Source organism: Mercenaria mercenaria, unplaced genomic scaffold, assembly GCF_021730395.1.
Source record: "Mercenaria mercenaria strain notata unplaced genomic scaffold, MADL_Memer_1 contig_3296, whole genome shotgun sequence".
NCBI lineage: Eukaryota > Metazoa > Mollusca > Bivalvia > Venerida > Veneridae > Mercenaria > Mercenaria mercenaria.
This window is the reverse complement of record NW_026461421.1, coordinates 35,114-47,522: the sequence shown is the minus strand read 5'-3', so window position 1 is coordinate 47,522 and position 12,409 is coordinate 35,114. Positions and strand designations below refer to the sequence as shown.

Below are 12,409 nucleotides of genomic sequence, written 5' to 3'. Positions count from 1 at the left end.
ATTGTTTAAAATTCTGTCGTACATACACCTGTCAAGTAAGGTTTCTCGTGAACTACCTTCCGGTACTACATAACATAAGCACAAGAATAAGTCACTCTCAGTATCAAATAGTATTCTATCAATTTTAAGCCATAAAATATCGCCACTCTCCGTACTGAATAGAGATACAAAATTCAATAGATGACTTTTCACGTAACATGCAAGTCCCCCGGAATCTCTTTTGCTTGTAAATCTTTTATCTGTTCTATGTGTACAAAACAATTCAAAACCATCGACACCCATGTCCGTGTAACTATTTGACCAAGTTTCGACGAGAAATATAATGTCGTTTTTATCGAACAAGGACTTAAAATAAGACGATTCAAGTTTATTCACATTTTTGCTTACAGTTCCTTGGGCATTTAAAAGTACACAGTTAATAACACATCTCTCCCCGTTAACCTATTTATGATGTTCTCCTGGTGACGGACGTGTGCCGCGGTCATCACTAACATTCCTGATCTGTGACGTACCGTTAATCCCGTTATTATCCTTGCACGGTAAATAAGTCTGATTTAATTGTACACTTTCAACGCCATTATTATGTGACACTGATATATTGTGAGAGTTTGGTAATTGTGGGGGCAATCCGGTTTGTTTCGGCTGGTCAGCCGGGTTGCTGGTCGGGTCTACATTAACCATTATATGTACCGGCTGTTCAATTTGTGAATCCGATGTGTCAATATTCGTATCTACAGAATACACACTTTGGTTAAACTGCTGAGTATTTCGAAAGCGAGCGCATCTATCCATTCCAAGGATATCGTGCCAGTCAGGAAACTCATCAGCGATACATTTCCGATTCACCATTAGTTTGGCTGGGTACAGAAGCTGTACGTTATTATTGGGATTTTGTTTTTCGAATTTGTACCTATCTCAGAGCCTTTTCCTGGCATTCGCTATCTCCTTCGGGTAATCTCGGTCAATTCCAAATCTAGTACCTTGTAACATCCTAGCTTGGTTAAGAATGTGTTCCGTGTCCCCGTAATCACGAAAAGCCACGATAATAGGGCGTCTGGTGGTTTGTGTAAATCTTCGGGCATATGCCAGCGACCCGAGCCTATGAACCCGCTGAACGAAAAACTCAGACAGGTCAAGCTTCAGAAAATTGCTAAAAAAATCTTCTAAAAGTTCGTACGTATCTTCATTCTTTAGATCTGCTAGGCCGTAAAATATCAAATTATTTCTGCGCGACCTAGCCTCTACATCTATACTGTGATACGCTAATTGTTTAAGGTAAACATCGCTCACTGGTTGTGTGCGTTCTAACTGTTCAACCCGTTGTATTGTTGCATTCAGTTTTGCTGACATTCCTAAAATTGTTCTATCATTCTCATCTAATTTATCTAGTTTCGACATATGTAATAATTTCTCATCCATGCTCATCATTTGAGAATTCTGAGGGCTAACTGATGCAGCTGAAATGTCAACAAAACGCTTATGCCCACCTGCTTGGTTGATTGGTGTTTGGTCACAGTTACTCCAAGCTTCCAAAGGAGCAAATCTATTCATTACAGGCACAGAAAATGTTACATTTTGTTTAGCAGGAGTGCTACTGTTATAAGCCATCATTTGCAATTTAATCAGCACTTATCTGTTTAATTACGTCCAATAAAATACTTAAAATCCCAAAAAATCTCTTCATTAATAGACACAGGTAAAATACACGTCCGCCATTTTGTCACACCTTTTATACATTGCGAATAAATGATTTTTGCAAAAACCTCGTAAATGATCTTTTCGCCTGCGAAAATTTTTAAACTCAGCTGAGTGATTTGGAAAGTCATACAACCGAAAACTGCGTTACATCATGGAAAAAGTAACCCGTAACGATTAATAGATCTGCCAGCTTCTCATTAGATGCATAAAAATATTTTGCATACCAAGTAAGTTACCTTACACCGAAAGACCGGAAGTTTATGAAAAAGAAATATCTTGTATATTGTAGTGTAGCAGTGTGTATATAATGTATATAATTAGTCTACGATATCGATTGTCCGATTAGCTCAGTTGGTAGAGCATCTGACTTGCAAGCAGAAGGTCGCAGGTTCGAGTCCTGTATCGGGCTGCACATTTTTCCGCTCCTATTACAGTAGAAACTAAACTATCGTCGAATTTCTCGCAATTTCTGTTTCCTTCTTCAGTATTTCAATAGTGTTACAGAACTATATAGTTGGTGTTCCTTTATTAATATTAAATTGAACGGCTCAACAAAGCGACATTTAACCTGAACGCACACTACTTTCCCGCCAAAATATGAGGTATCTTAACCAAACAAATAAAATGCATAATAATTTTAAAATAACGAACGTATTGTATATTAATACTAAACCGCGATGCACGATGGTACGATGACGAAAACGCGATGGCGCGATGGCATGATGATGAAACAACGATGGTATGATGGTGAAAGCGCGATGGCACGATGATGAAATCGCGATGGTGCGATGGTACGATGGTGAAATGTCGATGTAATGTCGCGTTTTCATCATCGTACCATCGCGTTTTCACCATCGTACCATCGCGTTTTCATCATCGTACCATCGCGTTTTCACCATCGTGTCATCGCGTTTTCATCATCGTACCATCGCGTTATCACCATCGTACCATCGCATTTTCACCATCGTACCATCGCCTTCCGGTGGTCATGCGCAGTGGTACAGTATATGTGTCAGTAAAATACAGGCTTGATACAATCTCATTTTCACATTGCACTATGTACCTTCTACATCCTAAACAAGAATAAGCTGAGTTTGAATAATACCATGTGACTATTACACCCTGCTTTTTATTTACTTTCATGCATACATAAAATACAAAGGACGTGGCCTTGAAGATTTTACAGTTTTAATGAACTGAGCACTGAACATTTTGTAAAACATTTTGCAAAACAGCAGAATCTAAATGGTAAATTTCGTCTCACAAAATACATTGAGATACATTCATCTATTGTTGACAAAAATACAAGTGTACGGGACTACGCATTTCTAACCGGAAGACGATGGTACGATGGTGAAAACGCGATGGTACGATGGTGATAACGCGATTGTACGATGGTGAAAACGCAATGGTACGATGGCAAAGGAGGAGTTTTATTCGCTTTGTCTCATTTTTATTTACATGCTTTTAATTTAAATACTTTCGATCTGTTAAGAATTTGTATTCAATACAGTTCCAATTTCACTTGTATTTGTGATGTTATCTTGTTGTGTGATTAAGTAGAATATAAGCTATTGTAATAGTAAGTAAAGTTGTTATATTTACTGTGAAGAAATGTTTCTTTTAACAATTTAATGGTGCAATCATTTCACTTATTTAAGCAGTTTGTTTCTGTTAAATCTATTTATAATGCCTCTCTATGTCATTCCAGCAATGCAGAGGACCACAATGAAAATAAGAGCTCTCTCTTTTCTTGTGTTATCCTAGTGTTGACGTGTATGTCATGTTGTTATTTACTCTCATATATGTGATTTCTTTTAAATTTCGGTACTAACTTGTTGTTGTATACATAACGTACCGAAATAAATCAATCCATTTATCTGAGGGTAGTGTGCAATACTACATATGGATTTTCATCATATTAATTCTGCGCGATGCGAATGTCTTTCGTATTGATATGACAAAATATAACATGTCGATCGTCCCTGCAGCCCCCCTTCCTCTTGCCGATACTTCTAATCTTTTATGAATATGTGTCGGATATATACAATCTTTTCTACTAATTCAATTAATGCATTGTCAGTAATGTTCGGATGCTTAAAACGCATAAGTTGGTTATCATTGTAACCCATAAGTAAGAGATATCTTCTGCAAGCAGTAAACTTTACAAATTGCATTATATGTTAGAGGGTATTCATTCTTCTACATGACTAAAAACTGAAAAGTGTATCCTTTGCGGATAACGTTTATTTCATAATTGTATAACAAAAATCACGGTTTTTCTGACGTTATCAGTGAAGTCACAACTGGTAACGTATGTTACGTTCTTTTCGCCCTTGTCGTTCAATATATGACTGTAGGTTTATTAGCGTTATTTGTCTATTAGAATATTAAATTTCATTTTTTCCCCATTATTTTTAGGGCCATTTTGTATAGGAAGGTGTACAGATAGACCTAATTGATTTCGGCAGAATTTGATAGATTCACGATAATAATAAAACATGTTAATGATGTAGAGTAGATAAGTGATAGGGCTTATTCACATAAGAATGTATAAGATATTTAGATTAAGTGACCGATATGAGGGTCATATTTTCAGTTTCTTTGAAATTCTAAAACCAAAATTGTCTAAATTTTTTAATGGAAAATACCCTAGCAAAATCTTTATTATAACACATTAAAGAGTTATGTACCTCTTGAGTTAATCTACACACGTTGTTAACGAATTAAAACGATAGCTCTTTGACCAAGTAAGCACGTTGAACATATGCATCACATATAAAAGTAACATTAGTATGTACAATTCCACTTGGGTCCAACCAAACCGATTCATGGGTGCTAGAGAAACATGTTATACTGCGCCTGTTTGCAGGAGAACTCTCGTTCTGAAGATATCAATGAATTAATAAATTCATATTCTACTAACAGAAAGTAGCACACCAGAGATTTATAATTTGTTTTACTTTATTCATATGCGATATGCAAGAAAAATAATCCTGACAGAACCTCGTTACAGCCAGAACAGTTACCGATGAGTGGGATATTTCAATATGCATTTATAACCAGTGACATATTCTTATACTTTGATCCATTCGCTTTAAATAAAGCCATGACAATTAGATCTAGCTCTATAATTATTAATTGAGTGGTCATAAATAACTTTCTTCGAAAATCGACGAAAACGGACTGTCATTTTAGTCTTACTTACTACTGTGGCACATTAAGATTCATGTAACAATATCACTAAATGATAAGAAACACTATCAACCGTTCACGTTAACAACAGTTTAAAAAAGTAGTGTTTCTGTAGTTAACAAAATTTATTTCAAATTTGTTTGATCTTTACTATGTAACATAAATACGGAATCTATAATCCTTTACCAGAGTTCACTATACCATCAGGACAGATTCCTCAGCGAAGTGCATAAAAAGGACACGTCATGCTTACCTGGGGTTCTTAAAATTTACGAGGTTTATAAGTAAACTAATTAAATGTAGAACCCGTACTAATGATTGTATATATATACATGTGTATATATATTAGACCTCATGAAAATAAAGGATAAAGACCGATTGACATTAAGCTCAATGCCCTTTGTGTAAACTTAGGTCATTAGTAAAAACATACGGACAAGTAGATAATTAGTGTCCGACATCTTATCTCATGCGCACGACATCTTTTCTCAAGTGCTCGACATCTTATCTTAATCGCTCAACATCTTATCTCCAGCGCACAACATCTTACCTTGTACGCTCGACATCTTATTCCGATCACTCGACTTCTTTTCTCATGCGCACGACAACTTATCTTGATCGCTCGACATCTTATCTCGATCGCACGACATCTTATCTCAATCGCACGACACCTTATCTCGAGCGCACGACATCTTATTTCGAGCGGTCGACATCTATATATATATATATACCCGGTAAGTGAGATATTAAAGAAAAAACATCAACGAAATGCCTTTCAAACACACTGGATCCCGGAAGGATACAAGAACATAAAGATAAAATTATAGAGTATGGGAAAATATATGTTCAAACAGTTTAATTATAAACCCGAGCGCTTTCGGCTTTTTAAAAAAGCCTTTTTCAAGGGTAGCATAAATCAAAACAATACAATAACGGCGTAAACACCGCCTGTATAGTTCGATATATAAATGCTATATGAACATATCTATCAACAGAATTCCATAAGATCAGGTTGATTGATAACAGATGTCAGGCATCTGTTACGGTCATTGGAACTAGTTATCTAAAAATAGCACACTAATGATTTGTTATCCCATACTCTGCTAGGAGAGCAACATGTGAGATTTTTTGAAAGCAGAAAATGGCGGTTTTATAAAAATAGAGCGTTTTTGATTGGTTCCCTGTATTTTTCCTGAGGATTTTGCTTGTTGGTTTTGGGTTTAACGCCGTTTTTCGACAGAGAAAGCAGCGGAAAAGAAAATCTATGATATGATCGAGGTTAATTAAAAACTATGTCCGATTGCCTGAAGTGATTTATATATCTGCTTAAAATGAAATACTAGTATACAGGGGCCGTCGGAAGCTTTATTAATTTAAAGATATCATTTGTTGACTAATTTTACAAAACAGCGGTGCTTACTGAAAACATTATTTATTGAAAGGATTCTGATGCAATTATTGTTGAAGTAAAGGTTGAAAATAACGCACGGTAGATCCAATGAAAATTAGAATTTACGTACATCATGTTATTACTGGTATTACGGCTTGTATTAGAATTTTATACAGTAGTTTTATCAATTGTAGGAATATACTAAACCGCTTTAAAATGAAAGTTAAATTAAACTTATATTTGTAGACGAATAAAATTTGTTTAAAATCTTAAATTATAAATCTTGCTAAATGCAGATATCAATGTGAAAATTGAAAATAACGCACAGCGGCTTAGAAATGATAATATTAGGCAGATGACAAAAATTGTGTTATCTTATAAATAACATAATTGATTATCTCGTGCGCTCGAGATAAGATGTTGTGCGCACGAGAAAAGATGTCGAGCGCTCGAGGTAAGATGTCGTGCGCACGAGATAAGATGTCCAGCACTCAAGATAAGATTTCGTGCTCACGAGATAAGATGTCAAGCGCTCAAGATAAGATGTCGAGCTCATGAGATAAGATGTTGTGCGCTCGAAATAAGATGTTGTGCTCACGAGAAAAGATGCTTCGTAACAGACTGCTGCGTGAAATATCATCAGATCTTCCTTCTACAGGGAGTATATTTGGTCACATACATCATCACAGATAGCCGCGTGAAATGTAAACAACGCATGCTTTTACGGAGAGTATTTTTTAGTCACATACAGCGTCACAGATAGCTACGTGAAATATCATCAGTGCAAACTTCTGCGTTGAGTATAATTGGTCACATACATATTCATATGCGTGCTTCTATAATGGGTGTATTTGATCAGATATATGGTGACATATACACGGGAGGGGATCCAACATATGTATTCCCAAATGGGCACCGCTTAAAATCATATGTTGTGCTTCCGGTAGTACATATGTGGTACATATAATTGGCAAGTATTTCCAGCTCGTTAATTCTTTATCCAGGTACCATTTAAGCTCAAGATCTGTAGAGTTCTAAAAAGTCTAATTCACCACATATGTAGCCCATGCACAACATATGTATCCCATTCGGTTTTTCGCCCAAAAACATTTTTCTAGCAAAGTGATCACCATAATTTTCTTTTTCTGGGTGGGGTTTTGTATTCGGAAGGTTTCCAGGGCAAAATTTAAGTAGGCGCAGGACAATTATAACATATTTCTATCTGTTGATAAAATTTTTGCTAATTTTCAGTTATACCGCTTCACGGAGGATAAGTTTTTCTCTGTCATTTCTACAAATACAGGTAAGATACATGCACTTACGTGCTAGTTAATGTATACTCGGTTGCACTGCATCGCGATTTTTTGGCAAAACAATGTCATTTTCACAATATTCAATCACAAATAAAAATCTCACGTATTTTTCTGCGAAATGTTTACCACATATGTACTACCGGAAGCACAACATATGAATTTAAGCGGTGCCCATTTGGGAATACATATGTTGGATCCCCTCCCGTGATAAAGCTGCGTGATCGCGTCATACCAAAGTCGTTAAAAATGGTACTAGCAGCTTCCTCGCTTGGAGCTCAGCATTAAGGGGGTAGTGCTAGGACTGGTCAGCCCGGTGTCAGTATAATGTGACTGGGTGGGGTTTCATGCCACGTGTCTACGGCGTGATATTCCAGTGAGGCAGCACTATAAAGTACATTCGCTCTATTTTTAGCTCACCTGAGCCAAAGGCTCAGGGTGAGCTATTGTGGTCGCTCACCGTCCGGCGTCCGTCCGTCCGTCTGTCCACACTTTCCTTTAAACAACATCTCCTCCTTAACCACCAAGCCAATTTTGATGAAACTTCACAAGGATGATCCTTGGATAGTCTTCTTTAAAACAAATTCAAAGAATCGAATTCCATACAGAACTCTGGTTGCCATGGCATTCATCCTTCAATTGAAATTAAGCTATATTAAAAGCAAGGGCCTTTTTCATTTATGATTCTTTTTATATTTAGAAACATGTACATCGACAGAATTATATGTCACATGGCGACTTTAAAGGTTTTGTTTAATACAGAAACAAATATTATATGAGATAACCTCAGAGGGAAGGGTAGTATGGCCGTTTGTTTCCTTATTTGTGCATTCCATTATTCTGAACACCACCATCCACAATATCATCCATAGGTGTATACAATGCATTCTTCGCACTCATGAGTTCTCAAACATTGTAAGTTTCACGAAAAATAGTTCTTATATACATTTATAAGAAAATATATGTATTAATTATTCTCTACACATCTTCTCTTGATTTTTTTACTTACTTTACTTGGTGGCATTGGTTTCGTTTATTCTCTTCTTATCTAATTAATTACGTATAATTCATATGACAATTCTGTCACAACATTTCTTTTCATTCTTTCTTATTTATTTTCCTTTCTTCTTTGTTTCTTATTCATTTTTATCTCTCTTCATGTCTTATCAAAAAGTGTAATAACCTTGCAATGTTTGCATTTTTTATATATTGTGTTATTATTTTTTCTTTAGTCTATATCTGTTATTACATATGTGACATAATAACAATATTATATCCTTAAATGTTATCCAACGCTTTTCCGTACTTTCACACACAAGTGTGTTAGGGTTTTGGTGCACGGATTACAAATAACATTTATTCTTTCACACTTGTACATAATCTAAATATCTTATTTTAATCTCTGGTCATTGTACTATACACTGTTTATGCCACTAAGAATTAATTTGTTCATAATACATTATTTTTATTCATGTCTTTCACTTCACTATAATATTAGGATGATTGTTTTACATTATTATGTTAGAGGACCATATGTTAGACTGGCTATAGCCAAATATGTTATCCTCTTTAAATAAAGTTATTATTATTATTATTATTATTATTACATACATGTATGTGAATAAAGTCGAGATAAAAAATGCATCCAATTAGTTTGATTTTGATATAGTTTAGTATCAATGTTTCTTAAAAAGCTCTATTGTAATGAACAGTTAAAGTTTTCTATTTAATAGTTATGTCTTTGTTTACTGGTTATTATTTAGAGATGTTACATGATTACAATTATGTGCTCGTTCACTTTGTCTTCATATAAGAGCATTGTATTAGCGGTTTTTTGCATGAAAAATAAGATACATGTAAGCAGTTCTTATTTTTACTTTAGTTGCAACTGAAAGGTTTGATCCTACAGGTCATACTTCCAAGTCAAATCATCAAATTTAAAGTCACCTGTTGTGATACTATTCATTTTTATCCTAGTCACGTGTCAAGACAGGGCCTTCTGGTGATGAAAAGTTTTTCTGTTGGGATAAGTCACTCGTCAAAAGCTGTATGTGAAGGGAACGGTTGTCCAGTCGTTACTGTGTCGACCGCTTAACCCGTAGTTTAAATAAAACACAATCTCTTCATAGAAAATTTAAAGTATGATTTCATTTTTGTGCCCCCACCCCCCCCCCACCCCCATGAGTGGTGGGGGCATATAGATTTGGTCTTGTCCGTGCGTCCGTCCGTCCGTGCGTCCGTCCGAAGTTCGTGACGCGCCTAGCTCAACAAGTAATTGATATAAATTGATGAAACCTTGCATGAGTCTTTATCATGATATGAACTTGCGCATCTCCTATTTTTCGTCTGGCTCTGCCCCCTATTTTCAGAGTTATGGCCCCTGAAATAGTCAAAAATGCACATTTTTACCTTGTGACACGCCTAGCTCAAAAAGTATTTGATATAGATTCATGAAACCTTGCATGAGACTTAATCATGATATGAACTTGCGCACCTTCTACGTTTTATTTTGCTCCACCCCCTATTTTCAGAGTACTGGCCCCTGAAATAGTCAAAATTGCACATCTTCACTTGTGACATGCCTAGCTCAAAAAGTATTTGATATAGATTCATGAAACCGTGCATGAGTCTTAATCATGATATGAACTTGCGCATCTCCTATTTTTCGTCTGGCTCCGCTCTCCTATTTTCAGAGTTATGGCACCTGAAATAGTAAAAAATGCAGATTTTGACCTTGTGACACGCCTAGCTCAAAAAGTAATTGATATAGATTCATTAAATCTTGCATGAGTCTTAATCATGATATGAATTTGCGCATCTCCTATTTTTCATCTGGCTCCGCCCCCCTGTTTTCAGAGTTATGGCCCCTGAAATAGTCAAAAATGCACATTTTCATCTTGTGACACGCCTAGCTCAAAAAGTATTTGATATAGATTCATGAAACCTTGCATGAGACTTAATTATGATATGAACTTGCGCACCTCCTATTTTTCATTTGGGTCCATCCCCTATTTTTAGAGTTACGGCCCCTGAAATAGTCAAAAAATGCACATTTTCACCTTGTGATGAACCTAGCTCAAAAAGTATTTAATATAAATGGTTGAAAACTTGCATAAGTCTTTATCATGATATAAACTTGCACACCTCTAATTGTTTGGCTGGCTCCACCCCCTTTTTTTAAAGTTATGGCCCCTGAAATAGTAAAAAAATGCACTTTGTCACCTAATTATGTGCCTAGCTCAAAACGTATTAGATGTAAATTCAGGAAGCCTTGCTGGAGTCTTTACCGTGATGTGACCTTGCACACTTGGCATTCTTCTTGAGAATCTTAGCTCTTATTACAGAGTTTTGGCCCTTGAAATAGCCAAAACAGTGGAGTTTTTGTTTGTGATGCTCATAGCTCAAAAGTAATGAATCCTTTGTATAAAATGTTTGTTGAGGCTATACCCCATTAAGACTGCAAACATTTGAATTATTGCCCCTTATTTGGGACAAATGTACCAGTGGGGGGGGGGGGGGGGTCCTACAGATACATTCTAGTTGTAATGTGTATTAAAACAAACTTTTGATTGAAAGAGGTTTTATCATATCCGTTTCAGCAAAGTTAAACAAAATTTAATTCGTTGATCGCGTACACTGAAGATAATAAGAACATTGTACAAATACTCGAATGATAGATAAGCCAGAAATACTTTTTTTATCTTTTTGGGCAATATAGATTTTCATCCGCTTATATATATTTTATAAATGAATTGTACGTATATACAACTAACAATATAATATAATATTGCTTTTTATTTTGTCACTGATATTAAAATATATCTTAACGCAATATCATTTATAATGATTACGGTTCATAACTCGTTTTCCTCTTGATTTCTTTTCATATAAGACCATACAACGCTTTGATTTTCTATTCCATTTTAACGAACTCAGAGACTGATAACAAGAACATTTTAAATTTTCAAAATATCTTGCATTTATTGTTGATTTAGGGTTTATTGTCGTTCCTGAAATACAGCTTTCTGAAAGACTGAAATTATCCTGTGGATACGGAGAAATGTTTCAACGGCTTACCAACGTCATATAGGACTGATTACACCAAACAGAAAGTGACTACTCAGTGTTAAAAGAAGTCCAAATGTAGAGCCATGCTGTTGATAAAATCTGGTATAAGGAGTCATATGAGGATGTGGCAGTTATATTTTTGGCTTAGTTTTATTGCTTATTGTATTGAGAAAAGATCTAGACCATTTTCATTGTGACTTTCCATCTATTAGTTTTGTTCTTTGAGAATATGTCTAAATACACGTAATTGGTAAACAGCTATTTTAATGGGAGCCTTTTCAGATGGTTAAGTTTTTCAGAACAGATTAATTTTCTTATATGTCTCATAGCATGTCAATATTTTTCTATTTTTGATAAGAAGACATGTCATACTAAATGACCGTATATAGTTTTCATATCAGTGAAATGGTCTAAAGTACTGAAAATGAGGTCTAAAGATTTCATTGTTTTTATAAATTAAAGAAGAAACTAATTGGTGGAGTGTAACCTATAATACGAGATAGTAGAACTAGTAATGGTGAGGAAATGTGACGTCACCGATAATGTCTGCTATCTAAAAATACCACATTTATCTGGGGGTCTTCCTCCACCAAGAAAGCCGGGAAGTCACCATAAGACCAAACATTGTGTTGGTGCGACGTTAAACCCAACAAAATAAATAAATAAACATAATTTAATAATAGATTTTGCATTCATTTCGTTTTTTTTTTTAACTTTCTAGCCTTCACATCGCAAACAAACTGTTCTT

General features: G+C 35.4%; 1 non-coding gene across 1 annotated transcript; it reads left to right on the top strand.

Moving 5' to 3' along the window:
• The first annotated feature begins 2,034 nt into the window (after positions 1 to 2,034).
• Trnaa-ugc (transfer RNA alanine (anticodon UGC)) lies at positions 2,035 to 2,107 on the top strand. Its single transcript has one exon. It is a non-coding gene; the product is annotated as a tRNA-Ala (tRNA).
• The last annotated feature ends 10,302 nt before the right edge of the window (positions 2,108 to 12,409 follow it).